Source organism: Elephas maximus, chromosome 9, assembly GCF_024166365.1.
Source record: "Elephas maximus indicus isolate mEleMax1 chromosome 9, mEleMax1 primary haplotype, whole genome shotgun sequence".
Lineage (NCBI taxonomy): Eukaryota > Metazoa > Chordata > Mammalia > Proboscidea > Elephantidae > Elephas > Elephas maximus.
The window spans coordinates 46483883-46505766 of record NC_064827.1 but is presented as its reverse complement, the minus strand read 5'-3'; the positions used below and the strand labels follow the sequence as shown (position 1 = coordinate 46505766).

At 40.9% G+C, this 21884-nt stretch overlaps 1 protein-coding gene across 6 annotated transcripts in view; it reads right to left on the bottom strand.

Annotated features, from left to right (window-relative positions):
- Positions 1–21884, bottom strand: part of FRMPD1 (FERM and PDZ domain containing 1) — a 173148-nt gene that overhangs the window by 118551 nt on the left and 32713 nt on the right. Inside the window, exon 2 of one of the 6 annotated variants that reach the window (XM_049895795.1) lies at positions 15969–16124. The exons of 4 other annotated variants lie outside the window; for them this stretch is intronic. The gene's annotated coding sequence lies outside the window, so the exon portion shown is untranslated. Of the gene's footprint in view, positions 1–9843; positions 9955–15968; positions 16125–21884 lie in introns of all 6 variants that reach the window. One more of the 6 variants, XM_049895798.1, reaches the window with a different exon arrangement.

The following is a 21884-nucleotide window of genomic DNA, read 5'->3' as shown; positions in this document are numbered from 1 at the left end:
AGAAAATTACAGACCTATATCCCTCATGAACTTAGATGCAAAAATCCTCAGCAAAATTCTAGCCAATGGAATTCAACAATATATCAAAAAAATAATTCACCATGACTGAGTGGGATTCATACCAGGTATGCAGGGATGGTTCAACATTAGAAAAACAATTAATGTAACCCATCATATAAATAAAACAAAAGACAAGAACCACATGATCTTATCAATTGATATAGAAAAGGCATTTGACGAAGTCCAACATCCATTCATGATAAAAACTCTCAGCAAAATAGGAATAGAAAGAAAATTCCTCAATATAAAAAAGGCGTTTATACAAAGCCAACAGCCAACATCATCCTAAATGGAGAGAGCCTGAAATCATTCCCCTTGAGATCGGGAACCAGAAAAGGATGCCCTTTATCACCACTCTGATGCAACATTGTGATGGAGGTCCTAGCCAGAGCAACCAGGCTAGATAAAGAAATAAAGGACATCCAGATTGGTAAGGAAGAAGTAGAAGTATCTCTATTTGCAGACGACATGATCTTATACACAGAAAACCCTCAGCAAGACCACAGAAATGACTAGAAGAGTTGAGCAGAGTATCAGAATACAAGATAAACATATAAAAATCAGTTGGATTCCTCTACACCAACAAAGAGAACGTTGAAGAGGAAATCACCAAATCAATACCATTTACAGCAGTCCCCAAGAAGATAAAATACTTAGGAATAAATCCTACCAGAGATGTAAAAGACCTATACAAAGAAAACTACAAGACTGTACTGCAAGAAACCAAAAAAGATCTACATAAGTGGAAAAACAGACCTTGCTCATGGATAGGAAGACTTAACATTGTAAAAATGTCTATTATACGAAAAGCCATCTATAGATAAAATGCAATTCTGATCCAAATTCCAATGCCATTTTTTAATGAGGTGGAGAAACAAATCAGCAACTTCATATGGAAGGGAAAGAGGCCCTGGGTAAGTAAAGCATTATTGAAAAAGAAGAACAAAGTGGGAGGCCTCACTCTACCTGATTTTAGAACCTATTATACTACCACAGTAGTCAAAATAGTCTGGTACTGGTACAACAACAGACACATAGACAGACCAATGAGACAGAGTTGAGAATACAGACATAAATCCATTCAAGTAATAGTAGCTGATATTTGACAAAGGCAGTCAGTAAATGGGGAAAAGACAGTCTCTTTAGCAAATGGTGCTAGCATACCGGATATCCATCTGCAAAGAAATGAAACAAGACCCACACCTCACACCATGCACAAAAACTAACTCAAAATGGATCAAAGACCTAAATATAAAATCTAAAATGATAAAGATCATGGAAGAAAATAGGGACAATGCTAGGAGTCTTAATACCTTACATAAACACTATATAAACATTACTAACAATGCACAAACACCAGAAGGGAAACTAGATAATTGGGAGCTCCTAAAAATAAAACACCTATGCTTATCCAAAGACTTCACCAAAAGAGTAAAAAGATTACCTACAGACTGGGAAAAAGTTTTTAGCTATGACATTTCTGATCAGCGTCTGATCTCTAAAATCTACACGATACTGCAAAAACTCAACAACAAAAAGACAAATAACTCAATTAAAAATGGGCAAAGGATATGAACAGGCACTTCACTAAAGAAGACATTCAGGTAGCTAAGAGATACATGAGGAAATGCTCACGATCATTAGCCATTAGAGAAATGCAAATCAAAACTACAATGAGATACCATCTCACTCCAACAATCACTAAAAAAACCACTGTTGTCAAGGCTGGCATTAATCAAAAAAGCACAAAATAATAAATGTTGGAGATGTTGTGGAAAGACTGGAAAACTTATACACTGCTGGTGGGAATGTAAAATGGTACAACCACTTTGAAAATCAATTTTTCCCTTCCTTAAAAACTAGAAATAGAACTTCCACATGATCCAGCAATCCCACTCCTTGGAATATATCCTAGAGAAATAAAAGCCTTTACACAAACAGATTTATGCACACCCATGTTCATTGCAGCACTGTTTACAATAGCAAAAAGATGGAAGCAACTAAGGTGCCCATCAACGGATGAATGGATAAATAAATTATGATATATTCACACAATGGAATAGTATGCATCGATAAAGAACAATGATGAATCTGTGAAACATTGTATAACATGGAGGAATCTGGAAGGCATTATGCTGAGTGAAATATGAGACCACTATCATCAGAACTTGAGAAATAGTTATAAACAGAGAAGAAAGTATTCTTTGATGATTACGAGAGTGGGGAGGGAGGGAGGGAGAGGGGTATTCACTAAGTAGATAGTAGATAAGAACTATTTTAGGTGAAGGGAAAGACAGCACACAATACAGGAGAAGTCAGCACAACTGGACTAAACCAAAAGAAGTTTCCTGAATAAACTGAACGCTTTGAAGGCCAGCATAGCAGGGGCAGGGGTTTGGGGACCATGGTTTCAGGGAACATCTAGGTCAATTAACATAATAAAATCTATTAAGAAAACATTCTGCATCGTACTTTGGAGAGTGGCGTCTGGGGTCTTAAACGCAAGCAAGCAGCCATGTAAGATTCATCAATTGGTCTCAACCTACCTGGAGCTAAGGAGAATGAAGAACACCAAAGTTACAAGGTAATTATGAGCCTAAGAGACAGAAAGGGCCACATAAACCAGAGACTACATCAGCCTGAGACCAGAACAGCTAGAGGGTGCCTGGGTACAACCGATGACTGCCCTGACAGGGAACACAACAGAGAAGCCCTGAGGGAGCAGTGGGATGCAGACCTCAAATTCTCCTAAAAAGACCAGACTTAATGTTCTGACTGAGACTAGAAGGACCCTAGAGGTCATGGTCCCCAGACCTTCTGTTAGCCCAAGACAGGAAACATTCCCAAAGCCAACTCTTCAGTCGGGGATTGGACTGGACTATAGGATAGAAAATGATACTGGTGAGGAGTGAGCTTCTTAGATCAAGTAGACACATGAGACCATGTGGGCAGCTCCTGTCTGGAGGGGAGATGAGAGGGCAGAGGGGGTCAGAAGCTGGCCAAATGGACACAAAAATAGAGAGTGGAAAGAAGCAGTATGCTGTCTCATTAGGGGGAGAGCTACTAGGAGTATATATAGCAAGGTGTATATAAATTTTTGTATGAGAGACTGACTTGATTTGTAAACTTTTACTTAAAGCACAATAAAATTTTTTTTTAAGTTTTAATTAGCAATTACAAATTCTCTTGAAACAAATGAAAACACAGAAAATATCATCAAAGAAATAGAAGTTATAATAAAAGAACCAAATGGACACTCTACAACTATAAAATGCAAATTATATGAATAAAAAACTCACTGAATAGCATCAATAGTAGAGTGGAGATAACAGAGGATAAAATCAGTAAACTCGAGGGTAGAACAATAGAATTTACCTGAAATGACCAAATATCACTGGAAGAAATGAACTAAGTTAACAAGCTAATATATGATTGGAGTCCCAGAAGGAGAGGAGAAATAGAGTGGAACTGAAAAATTATTTGAAGAAATAATGGCTGAACATTTCCTAAATTTTCTAAAAGACATGTCTAGATTCAAAAAGCTGAACAAATCCCAAAAATGAAAAATCCAAATAAATCCACACCAAGATATAATAATTATATTTCCCGTGATGGTTAAGGTTGTGCGTCTACTTGGCTGGGCCGTGATTTTCAGTAATTTGGAAGTTATGTAATGATGTAGTTTGGCAGTTATGTAATGATGCAATTTGGAAGTTATGGAATGATGTAAATTTGGCAGTTATGGAATGATGTTGTCATCCTCCACGATGTGATCTGATATGATCAGCCAATCAGTTGTAAGATTAGTTTCCTCAGGGATGTGGCCTGCATTCTCTCTCTCTCTCTATATATATGGACATTCTGGCAAAGCTTACTTGCTTGCTCTGGTTACTGCATCTGGTTTGTCATCATCTGACCTCTGCTTCTTGGGACTTGAGCCAGTGGCCTGCCATATTGCCTGCCAATCTTGGATTCATTGGTCTCTGAAGCCTGTGAGCCAGCAGCCTGTCATCTGACCTGCCAATTTTCAGTTTGTCAGCCCCTGAAGCTATGTGAGTCAGTAGAAGCCTCCAGCCTGATGCCTGATCCATGGACTTGGGACTTGCCAGCCTCTATAACCACATGAGTGATTTCCTTGAGATAAATCTCTGCACCCCCCCCATATATATAAGAAGCCCTGGTGACACAGTGGTTAAAGCGATCGACTGCTAACTGAAATGTTGGTGGTTCAAAACCACCAGCAGCTCCATGGGAGAAAGATGTGGCAGTCTGCTTCCACAGAGAGTTACAGTCTTGGAAACCCTACAGTGTTGGTATGATTCAGAATCAAGTAGATGGTAGTGGGCTTTTGGTTTTTACATATATGCTTCACTGGTTTTCCTTCTCTAGAGACCCAACCTAAGACATTTTGAACCACGAGTGGTTCAGAGAAACAAAATTCTAAGGATGAGTTTTCTAAATTGGTTCTCAAGTCTGATTAGTCTTAAAGGAGCTGATGACTCTGTCTACAGTAGTAAAGAGGGTGCTGCTAATCCATGGCATTGGGTGGCAATATTAATGCACAAAATATCACCACCAACAGATCAACTACTGGTGAGAGGCGAGATATCAGGTGACGGCATGTTTGACACTTTTCTTCAATTTTGTCAGAATGAGAAGTATAGGGAAGCTGGTTTGTTGGTCCTACTTTACCTGGACAAAGTAGTGAAAGAAAGAGATGCACTCAGGGTTTCAGAGTCACAGCTCAAGCTTCACATAAAGGACCTCAAAGTTGCCACTTATGCCTTGAAAGAAAGCCTTATTTCTTGTTGTAACAGAGCTGATATTGCCGTAAATCAAACCCAGAGTCTTATTGTAAAAGTGGTTAAATTACAACCCCAACTGAATTCCCAACATCAAATGGTGTCTGAAGTTAAAGTGAGGACTTGGTTGGGAAGAAGTGGGATTCTGAAACTTAGGATGGGGACATATGGGTAGACAATAAGGAAGCTGGGGACATTAAGCCCTAGATTCCATTGAATCAATCCTGCCAACAGAACCAGTCCTCCTACTCCCATCTGAAGAGATTACTCCACCTTTGTCTGCTAAGACATTCTCCTCAGTAACGCCATTACCCTCTCAACCCCCGGCTGATCAGATTAAGCCAGCTGGGTCTGAAGAGCCTTTGTCTGAGATATCACCTGGGGCAGCATCTGGGTCATTGCCTGGGGGCATTGCCTGGGGTAGATGCCTTACAAGACATTGCTCAATGTTTCCAGAACTCATCCACACCACACATTTTTGCTATAACTAGACCTACAACTAGACTTAAGTCTCAGCAAGCCTCAAAGGTGAAGTAAAAAATGTGGCCCAGGAAGAGGTACACTACACTCCAAAAGAACTGTTCCATTTTTCTAATTATGTACAAATAGAAACTTGGGAAATATGTGTGAGAATATCTATTAAGGGTGTGGGATAACGATTAAAGGAACACAAAGTTGGTTCAGTATGAGTTTATTGGTATGTGTCCACTAAGCAGATTCTTCATTCAGTGTTTCAGCTCAAGAAGTTAGGAAAGGATTTAATAGTTTCTTTGGTTGGTTTGCTGAAGCATGGTTTACACGGTGGCCTACAGTAAATCAAGTTGAAGTACCAGATCTGCCTTGGTTATTGCAGAAGAAGGTATCCAAAGGCTTAGGGAAATTGGTATGTTAGAGTGGATTTATCAGGTTAGACTCACAGACTGACAAATGGAGTGCCCAGAGGACACATCTTTTACCACAATGGTGAGGAATAAATTTGTGAAGGGAGCCCCAGCACCCTTGAAGACTGTCATAATTGTTATTTTACGTAAGTCAGATTTGACAGTGGGAACTGCCCTTACTGAATTAAGACACCTAACTACAGTGGGGCTGATTGGCCCCCATGGTGTTAGGGACTAAGTGGTGGCACTCAATTGATAAAGACAAAATGGGTGTGGTTACTCTAATGGACAGCAGAGTTAAAGCAGTGATCAGAATAGTCTGACTTGTATGGACATGTGGCATTGGCTACTTAGTCTTGGTGTTCCTAGGAGTGAAATAGATGGGAAATCTACTATTTACTTGATCTGTACAAGCAGAAGGATTTTAGGTCAAGTGAACAGCAGTGTAACTCAAATCGCCAGAAGAGACACTCACAGCCCTCAATCAATTCCCAGACTTGAGCAAGTTTACAGACCCACAGCCCCTTGAACGAAGGGGAGACTGGTTTCCTTGAGGAAGGATCCCACTACAATGCCAAAAATTTATGCTGTTAATCTTTCTCCCAGCCTTCCCCAAAGGGATCTACACCCTTTTATGAGAGTGACTGTTCAGTGGGGAAAAGGAAATAATCACACTTTGGGAATTACTGGATACTGGCTCTGAAATGACACTGATTTCAGGAGACCCAAAACTGGTCTCCCACTGTGGCCCACTGGTCAGAGTCAGGGTGTATGAAGGTCAGGATATTAATGGAGTTAGCTCAGGTTTGTCTCACAGTGGGTCCCTTGGGTCTCCAAATCTATCATGTAGTGATTTCCCCAGTTCCAGAATGCATAATTGGAGTAGATGTACTCAAAAATTGGCAAAACCTTAATTGGATCCCTGACAGGTAGAGTAAAGGCCATTATGGTCAGAAAAGCCAAGTGGAAGCCATTAGAACTGTCCTTACCTAGGAAAATAGTAAACCAAAAGCAATACTGTGTTACTAGAGGGATTGCTGAGATTACTGCCAATATCAAGGACTTGAAGGATACAGGGGTGGTGAGTCCCACTGCATCCCCATTAAACTTGTCTATCTAGCCTATGCAAAAAAATAAAAAAGATGGATCTTGGAGAATGACAGTGGATTATTGCAAACTTAACCAGGTGATGACTCCAATTGCAGCTGCTGTTTCAGATGTGGTCTCATTGTTTGAGCAAATTAATACATCTTCTTGTACCTGGTATACAGTTATTGATCTGGCCAATGCCTTTTTCTCAATTCTGGTTTCGATGGACCACCAGAAGCAGTTTGCCTTCAGCTGGCAAGACCAACAGTATACCTTCACTGTCCTACCTTAGAGGTACATCAACTCGCTAGCCCTATGTCATAATTTAGTCCACAGGGACCTTGATCTCCTTTCCATTCTATGTCACACTGGTCCATTATATTGATGACATATGCTGATTGGACCCAGTAAGGAAGAAGTGTCAATGACTCTGGACTTATTTGTAAAACACTTGCATGCTAGAGACTGGGAAATTAATCCCGGAAAAATTCAGGCACCTTCCACCTCAGTGAAATTTCAAGGAGTCCAGTGGTGAGGGGCATGCTGAGATATTCCTTCTAAAGCGAAGGATAAGTTGTTACATCTGCCCCCTCCCACAAATAAAAAGGAGGCAAAATGTCTCATGGGCCGCTTTGGATTTTGGGTGCAACATCCCTCATTTGAGTGTGCTTCTCCAGCCAATTTTTTTTTTTCTCCAGCCAATTTATCAAGTGCCTCAAAAAGCTGCTAGTTTTGAATAGGACCCAGAACAAGGGAAGGCTCTGCAACAGGTTCAGGCTGCTTGAAGTGCTCGAAGTGTCAGTGGCAGATAGAGATGCTGTTTGGAGTCTTTAGCAGGTCCCTAGAATTGCAGCACAGACTCTTAGGATTTTGGAGTAAAGCCCTGCTGTCTACTGCAGGTAATTATTCTCCTTTTGAGAAACAGCTTTTGGCTTGTTACTGGGCTACAGTAAAGACTGAATACTTAAGCATCGTCCACCAAGTCACCATGTGGCCTGAGCTCCCCATCATGAACTGGGTGTTGTCTGACCCACAGAGTCATAAAGTTGAACATGCACAATACCACTCCATTATTAAATGGAAGTTGTATACATGAGATTGGGTCTGAGTAGAAACTGAAGGCACAAGTAAGTTGTATGAGGAAATGGCCCAAAGCCCTTAGTTTCCACTTCTGTCACATTACCTTTCCTCTTCCAGTCTCACCTATGGCGTCATGGGGAGTTCCTTATGATCAGCTGACTGAGTCAGGAGAAGCCTTCAGCCTTATGTCTAACCCACGGACTTGGGACGGGCCAGCCTCTACAACTGTGTGAGCCATTTCCTTGAGATAAATTTCTCTCTCCCTCTTTCTCCCTCTCTCTCTATACTCTTCACTGGTTTTGCTTCTCTAGAGAACCCAACCTAAGACACTTCTGAAAACTAAAGACAAAGAAAAAATCCTGAAAACAGCCAGAGAGAAATGACACGTAACTTATAGGGGAACACCAATTCAAATGACAGAAAAATTCTCATATGAAAATTTGATGTCCAGAGGGAAGTGGCACATTGTTTTTCAAGTGCTGAAAGAAAAGATTTGTCAATTCTGAATTCTGTAACCCACTGCCGTTGAGTCGATTCCGACTCATAGCGACCCTATAGGACAGAGTAGAACTGCCCGATAGAGTTTCCAAGGAGCGCCTGATGGATTCGAACTGCAGACCTCTTGGTTAGCAGCCGTAGCACTTAACCACTACATCACCAGGGTTTCCCTGAATTCCATATCCAGCAAAAGTATCCTTCAGGAATGAAGATAAAATATAGACATTCTTAAATGAATAAAAATTATTAGAATCTGTGGCCAGCAAAACTACTCTGAGAGGATGGCCAGAGGAAATTCTTCAAACAGAAAAGAAATGATAAGAGAAGGAAACTTGAGTTAACAGGAATGAAGAAAGAATAAAAATACTAGTAAATACTGGAATCCTCTGGAAACCCTGGTGGCGTAATGGTTAAGAGCTACGGCTGCTAACCAAAAGGCCAGCAGTTCATATCCACCAGGGACTCCTTGGAAACCCTATGGGGCAGTTGTACTCTGTACTACCGGGTCACTTTGAGTCAGAATCAACTCGACAGCAATGAGATTCCTCTTAAGTTCTTAAATTTATGTTCGATGGTGGATACAAAATTATAATATTGTGAGACGTGGTTATTATGCATGTTCGAGGAAATATTTAAGATAATTAGAGCAGACAAAGAGATCTAAATGGAGATAAGGTTTCTAAATTTCACTCAAGGTGGTAAAATGTCAATGCCAGTAGACTGGTAAGTTATACATGTGTAATATACTTTAAAAAAGACTATACAAATCAATACACTCAAAAACACTGTAACTATTATCAGAGGTAGAGCAAGACAGCTGCATAAATAGCTGCACGCTCCTACCTATTCACAGAAAAACAGAAAAAAAATCCAGAAATTGGTGGAAACGATAGAATCAAACTCTGGAAATCAATCAAAGAATTACAACATCTAAGCGAATGCTGAATCAAGAAAAAGGTGACATATAAATGGTAGGAAAGCTTCGGCTCTCCACCTGGCCAAGCCCCACCCCTTCTAGAGCTCAGTGCGGCAATCTTGGGGTGGCTGTAAGCAGCCAGAGCTCCCAGACAGGGGGCCTGGTCCTAAAGTAAATATTATTTGTATCCCAATTTTATAGATGAGAAAACTAAGGTTAACTTTTCAGAGATCATTCAATTGACAAATGGCACAGTTTGGATTTAAACTCAGGGAGCCTAATGAAGGGAACTAAAGATTTAGTACAGTTTAGATACCTAAAGGGTAAAAGGAAGATAGAGCTCCCAGGCAGAGAGAACAGCCTATGGGAAAGCTCCGAGGATGGGAAGAAACACTTGCTATTGTCGTCGTTCGGTGCTGTTGAGTCGGTTCCGACTCATAGTGATCCCGTGTACAACAGAATGAAACAATGCCTGGTCCTGTGCCATCCTCACAATTGTTGCTGTGTTTGAGCCCACCGTTGTAGCCACTGTGTCAATCCATCTTCTTGAGGGTCTTCCTCTTTTTTGCTGAGTCTCTACCATACCAAGCATGATGTCCTTCTTCAGTGTCTTAGTCATCTAGTGGTGCTGTAATAGAAATACCACAAGTGGATGGCTTTAACAAAGAGAAATTTATTTTCTCACAATCTAGTAGACTAGAAGTCCAAATTCTGGGCGTCAGCTCCAGGGGAAGGCTTTCTGTCTCTGTCGGCCTTCTCATCAATCTTTCCCCAGACTAGGAGCTTCTCTGGACAGTGACTCTGGGAACAAAGGATGCGCTCTGCCCCCGACACTGCTTCTTGGTGGTATGAGGTCCCCCTGTCTCTCTGCTCACTTCTTTCTTGTACATCTCAAGAGATTGCCTCAAGACACAATCCAATCTTACAGATTGCGTTCTGCCTCACTAACACAACTGCTGCCCATACTTCCTCATTAAAACCATAGAGGCAGGTTTTACAACACATAGGAGAATCACACAATACCAGGAATCATGGCCCAGCCAAACTGATACACACATTTTTGGGTGGACAAAATTCAGTCCACAAAATCCAGGGACTGGTCACTCCTGATAACATGGCCAAAGTATATGAGGCGAAGTCTTGCCATCTTTGCTTCTAAGGAGCACTCTGGCTGTACTTTTTCCAAGATAGATTTGTTCATTCTTCGGGCAGTCCATGTTATATTCAATATTCCTTGCCAACACTAATTCAAAGGCATCAATTCTTCTTTGGTCTTCCTTATTCATTATCCAGTTTTTGCATGCATATGAGGCAATTGAAAATATCATGGCTTGGGTCAGGCACACTTTAGTCCTCAAAGTGACATCTTTGCTTTTTAACAGTTTAAAGAGGTCTTTTGCAACTTTTTTTTTTTTTTGCAGCAGGTTTGCCCAATGCAATACATTGTTTGATTTCTGCTATTTGCAGATGTTTTTAATACACTTATTAATTATCACAAGCACTCCAACAATCAGGTAGTAGGGTGTCCATTTTTTTCTTAACTTTTATTGAGCTTCAAGTGAACATTTACAAATCAAGTCAGACTGTCCCATATAAGTTTATATACACCTTACTCCATACTCCCACTTGCTCTCCCCCTAATGAGTCAGCCCTTCCAGTCTCTCCTTTCGTGACAATTTTGTCAGCTTCCAACTCTCTCTATCCTTCCATCCCCCCTCCAGACAGGAGATGCCAACACAGTCTCAAGTGTCCACCTGATATAATTAGCTCACTCTTCATCAGCATCTCTCTCCTACCCACTGTCCAGTCCCTTCCATGTCTGATGAGTTGTCTTCGGGAATGGTTCCTGTCCTGTGCCAACAGAAGGTTTGGGGACCATGACCGCCGGGATTCCTCTAGTCTCAGTCAGACCATTAAGTCTGGTCTTTTGTGAGAATTTGGGGTCTGCATTCCACTGATCTCCTGCTCCCTCAGGGGTTCTCTGTTGCGCTCCCTGTCAGGGCAGTCATCGGTTGTGGCCGGGCACCAACTAGTTCTTCTGGTCTCAGGATGATGTAAGTCTCTGGTTCATGTGGCCCTTTCTGTCTCTTGGGCTCATAGTTATCGTGTGACCTTGGTGTTCTTCATTCTCCTTTGCTCCAGGTGGGTCGAGACCAATTGATGCATCTTAGATGGCCGCTTGTTAGCATTTAAGACCCCAGACGCCACATTTCAAAGTGGGATGCAGAATGTTTTCATAATAGAATTATTTTGCCAATTGACTTAGAAGTCCCCTTAAACCATGGTCCCCAAACCCCCGCCCTTGCTCCGCTGACCTTTGAAGCATTCAGTTTACCCCAGAAACTTCTTTGCTTTAGGGTGTCCATTTTTAAGATGAAGATATTCAGCAACTTTAAGTAACTTGTTCAAGATCGTCCGAACTCGTAGGTTATAGAGACAGGATTTAAACCTGGTGGCGTAGTGGTTAAGTGCTACAGCTGCTAACCAAAGGGTCAGCAGTTCAAACCCACCAGGTGCTCCTTGGAAACACTATGGGGCAGTTCTACTCTGTCCTATAGGGTCGCTATGAGTTGGAATCGACTCGAGAGCACTGGGTTTGGTTTTTTTTTGTTTGTTTGTGCTACCATCCCTTGTTTGGTCAACAGGCTGGGGAGGCTTTTAGAACATATTCCCCATGATGGTCATCTTTGTTACCCCACTAGTTTTTCTGTAGTGAACATAATTAAAACCTTAAAGCGGAAAGGGCCTGCCCTATCTTTCTGGGTTATTTTGATCAAGCTCTATGTCTCAGCGTCTTCATCTGTAAAACAGAGGATTGGACTTCATCAGCGTTTTTCTAATTTTGAGGGACAGGAGACCAATGGGATCCTTTATTCAGTTGAAATTGTATTAAACAGAAGCCCGGTGTAGGAGACCAGTATAAATAGGGCAGCCCCGATTGAAGGGAACTGGGGGACTGAGAAGCAGGCAGCACTAGCCTCGACCCCTTCTAGCTAAAACACTTCTTTATGATCCCAGGTTCTGGAAATAGTGCATGGAAAGGCTCCAGGCTCAGTGTCGAGTCTTGAAGGTGCTCTCTCCCATCTTCAGTGTGGGATAGAGACATGAATGACATATATTTTCTTAAAAACAAGGCTTTATTCATGTTTTGATACTATGTACTGTATAGTGCAACATTGTGTTTCTTTCTCTTCTTTGAGTCAAAGAGATATCCTGAAAAAGAACTGGGCTGTGGAATTACATGTGGCTTGAATTCCAGTGTAGCCGTTGCTAGCTTTGTGACCTTGGATAACTAATGTAACCTCTCAGTTTTCTTATCACAACATAGAGATAATACTGACCTTGAAGGGGGTTGTGAGGATTAAATGAAATAAGGATAAAGCACCACAGGATTTGAGGCATTCAATAAATGGCAGCCACATTTATGCATTGTGAAACCCCAGATCTTGACACTCTAACTTTGCCTTTTCTTTCACAATTTGCGGAGTTTGGTTGTTTTTTTTCTTTCATCCTTTTTTTATGCAGAGTGATTGATATTTACAAAAGATGATACTTCTTGTAAAGGAATATGGAAAGCACCATAAATACAAGGTAGTGAATTATGAAAATCCATGTACTTATCAAGGACACTGAAGACATGATACGTTTTCATAATCTGGACCTTGATGAATGACTACTATGTATGTTGATTAAACTGAAACCCAACAGCAAGAGCATTCACAAAACAACCCATTGTTAAAACATACTTTTTTTTCTAAAATAAAATATGTTTTTATGACATAAAATTGAGACACAAGGATGACCTTACTTCACAGATGTTCTGTCTTAAAATAAGTGATGTCTGCTGCATCACCGTGCAGTCAGGGGCACAGCCTGACCTCCCAGAGCCTAGCAGATCTAGGAGTATGCTTTACTGGAGGCTAAAGCCAAGGCAGATTTCCTGTGATGGACCATGAATTCCTGCCACTTCCCATGAAGCTTAAGAGGAGAACATTTCAGAGTATATGGTACTTTGTCAACTGATACTAATGTGTCCATTAGTGTGGCTCCAGAGGGAATTCCAGCCTATGCCTAGAGAATGGTCACTTGGGGACAGAAATAGCTCCTTCTAGCTCTCACCTCCCTCACAGTCCTCTGCTCAGCCTTCCTTCTTCCTCTATCCAAGGCATGTGATAGGGGTGTGCCATTAATGGTATCTGCACACCTGACCAGTAACCCCTTAAGGCACTCCACCTTGATGTCCTCTAAAGTTCTCTTACGCAGACACCTCATTTGATCCTCACAGTACTTCTTTGAGCTAGATATTGTTATCCCATTTCACAGATGAGGAGAACAGAAGCTCAGAGGGGGTAATTCACTTGTTTGAGGTCAGAGGCAAGTGGCAGAGCTTTGTTTAATCAAACGCTATGCCACAACCCTATATTGGACATGTAGAGGCATCTCCTTGACCTAAATGGGTTCTGCGAATTGCTTTGGGGGCCTGAATCAAGGCGTGGCCCAAATTAAGTATATGCAAATTTATTAATTCATTCAAGTAACCTTGACTAGGAGTCTATGGGTAAGGCATTGTGCTAGGTGAGGTGGAATTGTGTCATGGGAAACTTATGGAGTTTGAAGTCATTCAGCTCATGGATGTATGGATGTTCCGACCCTAGTAAGTGTTCATTATGTGTCAGTTAGTTATCTTGACTGAGAGGTGCTATGGAAGACACAGAGATGAATCAGACATGGTCCTGACCCTCAAAAGGCTCTAATAGGAAACATAATGTATGTCCTCAAATAACTATCACAGAAGGCAGAATGCACTCGTTGCCACTGGAGGAACTGAAAAGCTCTAGAGCCAAACTGTGGGCTGAGGTGACCTGGGCAGCTACAGTAAACTCACAGGGCTATGACGGTAAATTTTAATTATTTGAGGGACATACCAGCAATACTCAAAATCTATTAGACTTTGCACAAACTACTACCTCAAGGTAGTTCACAGTTTCAATATTAGACCACGCTACATTCCTTTCTCTGACATCATATCTTTGCAAAGCTGGGTTTTTATCAGTTTCTATAATAAAAAGCAACTATTGTACAAAAATCAACATAGAACAGGAAAGGAACGTGGCAGTACTCAATCTGATTCCAAGGTTCGAGAAGTTGCGCAGCACCTAACAAGCATACACACCCCATTGGTACGTAATTGTAGTTACTTAAAATTAAACAAAAATATTTTTTCTTTCAATTTATATGTATTGTTATTTCAAATGACTACTGAACTATTAGGACATAAGTATTTATTAAGCTGTTTTGATCTAACTACTTAATGTATGGAACTATTAGGTATTAATTTTTGCCTGGGGGTGCTTTGAAAAAATTACTGAGGGCACTATGAAACTAGAAAGTTTAGAAATCTCTGCTCTCGGGGAATTCATAGGAGGGAGAGGTCACTTTGAGGTGGAAGGGCAGGGACTATGAAAATCAGGATAGATTTTGAAAGCTGGAAGAAAAGCTAACATTTGAACTAGGGCTTGTGAAATAGGTAAGTTATGAACAAGAGGAGGCTGAGCATTCAAGGTAAAATCAACATATGATCAAAGGCACAGAGAGGAGCAAGCAAAACGTTGTTGAGGTAGTGAGGCGTTCAGTTTAGACTATACGACATCTGAAAGGGAGTCCTGGGAAATAAATATAGGTGGGGAAACATGGAAACCAGAGAATTCTGAGATTTCAATAGGGAAGGGGCCCACAGCTCTGCTCTCTGTTGTTTCCTTTCCCCTCTATTCCTGGGCACCTGAGAATACATTACTACATGGCAGGTATCTAGACTGGGACACCTTGCAGAACGCCTATCAGTAAGGACATCTAGCACAGAACACCTAGATTTTAGTTCGAGGTTCTGTTCTTAACTAGCTGGGTGACTATGAAACAGTGACTTGGTCTTCTGAACCTCGGTTTATTTATTGCCAAATGGAGATAATGTACCTTTGAAACCCGTAAGGGGCAAATCTAAGATGGGATTGTTATTTTACTCATCCTTCTATTCCTGCCCAGACCCAGCACAGTGCTTCATACCTAGTAGGCCTCAAACAAAAATTGACAAAGATGGTTGATCTTAAGAATATAAGAAAACACTTCTCTTAACTGTGGACCCTGAGTTCCTCAAACGTTGTCCAAGTTATGGGCATACCCTTGGAAAGAGGGATATTCTGGGGTCTGATGAACCACGTTTTCCTGAACTAGTGCTCTGGGCTGCCTGCCCTGTTTGTATTTTCTCTAGGTAAGTAGGAGAGGAACTTTATTTCCCATATATGTATAGCAAAAGTGGAAATTACTCATTTGGTGCTGTTTCCTGGTCTTTTTCTCTCTAGAATTCCTATGTGAAGAATCCTCACTCACCAGTACCACTCCCCCAGCCACAACCCGTGCCTGAAGAACAAAGCCAAAAACATTTAACTGAAACCAATAATCCCAAGGGAAAGTGCCAGTTGACAATTTGGCAAACTTTATCAAAAGCCTTAAAAATGTGAGTGCCTTTTGATCTAGTAAAGCCTTTTCTCAGAATTTATCCTAAGGGAAAAAAACCCTGTGGAGAATAATTAACCACCCTTCCTCTCTTTAACCCAGGAAATCTTCCTCCTAGCTGGTGTGTCTTACCTGACATCAGTCCCAAATAATCAGAAGACAAGAAAAAAAGCAGCAAGAACACAGAAGGCACATTTGATGTCGCTGAACATTCCACCACCCTGTTTGATCAGGGCATGCAGGGACCCGGACTGGGCAGTGAAGGGAAGTCAGGGGGTCAGTGGAGGCCTGCAACAAAGGGAGTGAGTAGAATGGGACAACAGCTCTAACAGTCTGCAACAGTTCCCCCTGGGAGCTCCCAAGACCTTACTAAGACAGGAACTTGTAGAATTTTTAGTAAGTCCATTAAGTAGAAGGACCATATTCTCTATCAACTTTGAGGCACAGACTGAGAAAATCTCTCTCACCGGACCATGGCAGGTGACATTCTTGACTCCCTGAAAAAGAAATTTTTTTTTTTTTTTTAAAGGCTTATGAAAATGGGTTCCATTCCTAAAAGTCTGTGGGCAGAGAGTTTATAATCACGCAAGTGGGCAGCTGCCTCCCTGGCACTGACCATAACAGTTAAGGTGTTCTTCAGGGCGCAGAGGCACACACTGCCTGTAACAAAAAATTCCTTCCATTTAAAAGCATAAACTACTTTGATTTGAAATCAGAATTAAAGCCCACAGTTGTTGCAGACTATTCAAAAGCAAAAACCAGGATGACCGATCGCCTTTCCCTCTTGAAACCATTTTTTCACTCCCCCTTTACCAGGGAGACCATTTGTCCTTGCGTAGCGCTTTTACTTTTCAAGGCACTTTCACAACCAGCATGCCCAGCCGACAGGACAGGTGACACAGCTTCCATTTTACAGATAAACTGAGGCCTGGACAGACGAAGTGACTTCTCTAAAATATTCCTAGTCTATCAATTTATGAGATCTTTATGAAATGCTGTAGTAATGGAGTAGAAAATAGCGGACAGGAGGAAGAAAAGAGGTTTATACAGACTCTAATAAGCAAGCTTACCAGTGGTGCCAGTCGGTATAAATGATTAAAGGGGCACAGTGAAGGTCTCAAAATACCTTATTCCCTGCGACAGGAAATTAACTAAGATCTAGAAGTAGTATGGGCAGTAGTCCCCGGATGGTGTAAAAGGTTAGGCACTGAGCTGTTAACTGAAAGGATGGCGGTTCAAATCCATCCAGGGATGCCTCCAAAGAAAGGCCTGCTGATCTACTTCTGAAAGGTCACAGCCTTGAAAACCCAGCGGAACACCGCTCTACTCTGACACACACAGGCACAGGCTGGAACTGACTCAAAGGCTTTAGAAGTATGGACAGCGCAGGAGATCTGTCGGCGAGAGGTTACATTTTCCAAAGATGGCTGCTACAATATCTCCTGCCCCACACACGCTTCTTACCACGTGACTTCGACGCACCTCTCTCGTTGAGAAGTGAGGAGGTGGGGTGGGGTCTATGTTCCCTTCCTTTGAACCTGATAAGGCTCGCGACTATCTCAGAAGTGATGCAGTGTGACTTCCCAAAGTTACCCAAAGCTGAGCACCACTCTCCATGCAGTGTAGTGAGTGGTTGTCACCTCTTTGTTACATGATGACTTTTTCTCTTCTGGGGTTTCTGCCTTGGATTGGGAAGAGTTGAGCCAGCGGGGAAATGGCAGGAACACAGCATCCCCCGAGGTGCCCCTTTCTCCAGACTATCAAGGCAAGGCTAGCCTGTGCTTTTCGTTTCCTCTGGGAGGGGGCAGCAGTCATTTTGCACGTTGTCACCTCTAACCTGTGGCAGAATCTGGATTCAGAGTGGCTGGGGAAGAGGGGAGTTTAAAACCCAGGCTAGGAAGGGTGGCCTGCTTGAAAACACATATTTATGAAACATTTAAGAACATGAGAAATGCCAAATTGGTTCAGATTATTGTGGTAAGGGATAAGAAGGGACCCCAAGTGGTGTTGGGGAAGAGCAAGGTAAATCTGCAACTGGCTAAAGATGTCTTCATGCTATTTTTTTTCTTCAAGCTGTTCTGGGAGGGTCACAACAGAGGGGAAAGGTGGACTTCGATGGCCTTTCTGAGCACTTCTACTCTAGACACCATCATAAATTTATCTCAGCCCTTCTTGGGTCTTTTCTTTTTTTTCTTTCTTTTTTAATATAATGTTTTTTTTTTTTCTGGTTAAAAAAATATACATTCATGGTATACAATTTAGAAAATTCAGAAGAGTTTAGAAATCACACTAATAATCGTACCACATCCAAGTATCCTTTTCTATTTTTACCCATTTTGTATTTTATAAAATTGCCTAGCTGACATATAGTTTTGTATTTTACTCTTTTGACTGAACCTCATATCCTAATATTTTTCCACATTAAATGTTTTTCAAAACATGATTTGTAACAGTTCACAATAGTCTTTCATGCAGATGTACTATAATTTATTTAACCATTTATCTATTTTTAGACATTTAAATTCTTTCCAATTTTTTCCTAAATAATGCTATGATGAATACCTTTGTACATAAATCAACATCTACCTCATTGATTATGTTCTTAGAATAAATTTCTAAAGTAAAATTTCCAAGTCAAAGGGCACTTCTCACACACTGTTAAACTGTGTTCCAGGAGGAATGTACTGGTTTGCTGTGCATATGTTGTTGTTAGGTGCTGTTGAGTTGGTTCTGACTCATAGCGACTCTACATACAACAGAATGAAACACTGCCTGGTCCTACGCCATCCTCACAATTGTTGCTACGCTTGAGTCCATTGTTGTAGCCACTGTGTCACTCTATCTCGTTGAGGGTCTTCCCCTTTTTTGATGACCCTCTACTTTACCAAGCATGATGTCCTTCTCAAGGGACTGGTCCCTCCTGATAACATGTCCAAAGTACATGAGATGAAGTTTTGTTATCCTTGCTTCTGAGGAGCATTCTGGCTGTACTTCTTCCAAGACAGGCTTGTTCATTCTTCTGGTAATCCATTGTATATTCAATATTCTTCACCAACACCATAATTCAAAGGCATCAATTCTTCTTCAGTCTTCTTTATTCATTGTTTGGCTTTCGCATGAACATGAGGCAATTGAAACTACCATGGCCTGGGTCAGGCACACTTTAGCCCTCAAAAGGACATCTTTGCTTTTCAACACTTTAAAGAGGTCTTTTGCAGCGGGTTTGCCAATGCAATAAGTTGTTTGATTTCTTCACTGCCGCTTCCATGGGCGTTCACTCTAGATCCAACTAAAATGAAAGCCTTGACAACTTCAATTATTTTCTCCATTTATCTTGATGTTGCTTATTGATCCAGTTGCGAGGATTTTTGTTTTCTTTTATGTTGAGGTGTAATCCACACTTAAAGCTGTAGTTTTTGATCTTCATCAGTAAGTGCTTCAAGTCCTCTTCACTCTCTGCAGGCAAGGCTGTGTCATATGTATATTGATGGTTGTCAGTGAGTCTTCCTTCAATCCTGACACCACGTTCTTCTTCATAAAGTCTGCCTTCTCAGATTATTTGCTCAGTATATAGATTGAGCAAGTAGGGTGAAAGGATAGAACCCTGACTCACACCTTTTCTGACTTTAAACCACTCAGTATTCCCCTGCTCTGTTCCAACCTCTGCTCTGTTGCAACCACTCTTAGTCTATGTACAGGTTCCTCATGAGCACAATTAAGTGTTCTGGAATTCCCATTCTTTGCAATGTTATCCATAATTTGTTATGACCTACACAGTTGAACGCCATGGCATAGTCGATAAAACCCAGGTAAACATCTTTCTAGTATTCTCTGCTTTCAGCTAGGATCCATCTGATATTAGCAATGATATCCCTGGTTCCACGTCCTCTTCTGAATTCACCTTGAATTTCTGGCATCTCCCTGTCAATACACTGCAGCAACCACTTTTGGATCATCTTCAGCAAAATTTTACTTGCATGTGATATTAATACTATTGTTTGATAATTTCTGCATTCTGTTGGATCACCTTTCTTTGGAATGGGCACAAATATGGATCTGTTCCAGTTGGTTGGCCAAGTAGTTGTCTTCCAAAATTCTTGGCATAGATGAGTGAGCACCTCTAGTGCTGCATTCTGTTTGTTGAAACATCTCATTTGATATTCTGCTAATACCTGGGGCCGTGTTTTTTGCCAATGCCTCCAGTGTAGCTTGGACTTCTTCCTTCAGTACTATTGGTTTTTGGTCATATACTACCTTCTGAAACGGCTGAATGTTGACCAATTCTTTTTGGTAGAGTGACTCAGTCTGTGTAATCCTTCCATCTTCTTTTGATGCTTCCTGCGTTGTTCAATGTTTTGCCCAGAGAATCCTTCAATATTGCAACTCAAGGCTTGCATCAATTGCTCATATGCAAGTTCAAGTTGAATCTGAAGAAAATTAAAACAAGTCCACAAGAGCCAAATATGACTTTGATTATATCCTACCTGAATTCAGGGACCATCTCAAAAATAGATTTGATGCGTTGAACACTAACGACCAAAGACCAGACAGGTTGTAGGATGACAACAAGGACATCATACATGAAGAAAGCAAAAAGTCATTAAAAAGACAAAAAAGAAAGAAAAGACCAAAACGGATGTCAGAGGGACTCTGAAACTTACTCTTGACCACAGAGCTGCTAAAGCAAATGGAGGAATTGATGAAACAACAGAGATGAACAGAAGATTTCAAAGGGTGGCTCAAGAAGACAAAGTAAAGTATTATAAAGAAATGTGCAAAGACCGGGAGTTAGAAAACCAAAAGGGAAGAACATGCTCAGCATTTTTCAAGCTGAAAGAACTGAAGAAAAAATTCAAGACTAGAGTTGCAATATTGAAGGATTCTATTGTATATGTACACGCACCAACTACACTCCACCTTTGCCAAACTGGGTATTATCATTAAAAACCAAAAAAAAGAAATAACAACAAACCCTTTGCTAATTTTATATGCATATATAAATATATATATATAAATAGATGATTATTTAAAAATTTTTATTTGCATTTATTTGATTACTAGTGAAGCTAAATATGTTTTCATGTGCCTACTGGTATTTTCAATTCTTATTCTATGGATTAGCTGTTTAAGTTTGTAGTCTTGGGTCCTATTTAAATGTTGCTCAGGATTCAGGGGAACTGTATTAAATGGCTTGCCCAATGTTAGTGCTCTCAGAATTTATGTTAATCAGGCAACATTTTGATTATTAATATTATATTTTTATATAAGCACCTTTACCTAGTACTTGCTTCTCCCATGAAGCAGCAGTGAGAAACAAACAAAAGGTGTCTAAACAACTGCTTGTATATTAAAAATACAGACATCAATTGGCCTCCATTATCTTCCATGAGGCTAATTGAGCCTAAAAGGATTTTGCTATAGAATATCAGCATTACAGAACATGAATCCTGATGCTTAGCAGTCCGTGGTCTCTGTAGTAATCAGGATAATTATATTACACAGTTCTGAAAAGGCAAGGAGGGATTCTTTTCTGTTTCATTGTGTGTTTGGGTGGGACCAATTCAGGAGGTAAGAAGCATATATTCGGCCCTGGGCTGGGAGTTAAAATGTCTGAATTCTGTTCCTAGCTCAACCTCTGACTCACTTGTTCTGAAATTCCGCATAAACCCTGGACATCTTGAGGGCAGCTCCTCACTTTACAGATGAGGAAACCAAGGTTATGGGGGCGAAAGACTCTTAGCTGAGGTTACAAGTTTTTTATTTTTTTAATTGGGAAACGATTGTTTTGAGAAGGAAAAGAAAGGGCTATTGGTTCATGTGGCCTATTACAGATATACTAGAACAACAATGGGGATAACCATGGATCATTTGCTCCTCCATAAAGGGGTTCACCCATGGAAGGGCTCCTGGGCTGGCTGCAGAGTTCTATTTCTTGACCTAGGTTACAAGGGTGTTCGCCTTATAAGAACTCATTAAACTGCATATTTGTTTGTGGTTTTCTGTATCTGTGTGTGGTTTCACAATAAAATGGTTAGAACAAAAGCCAGA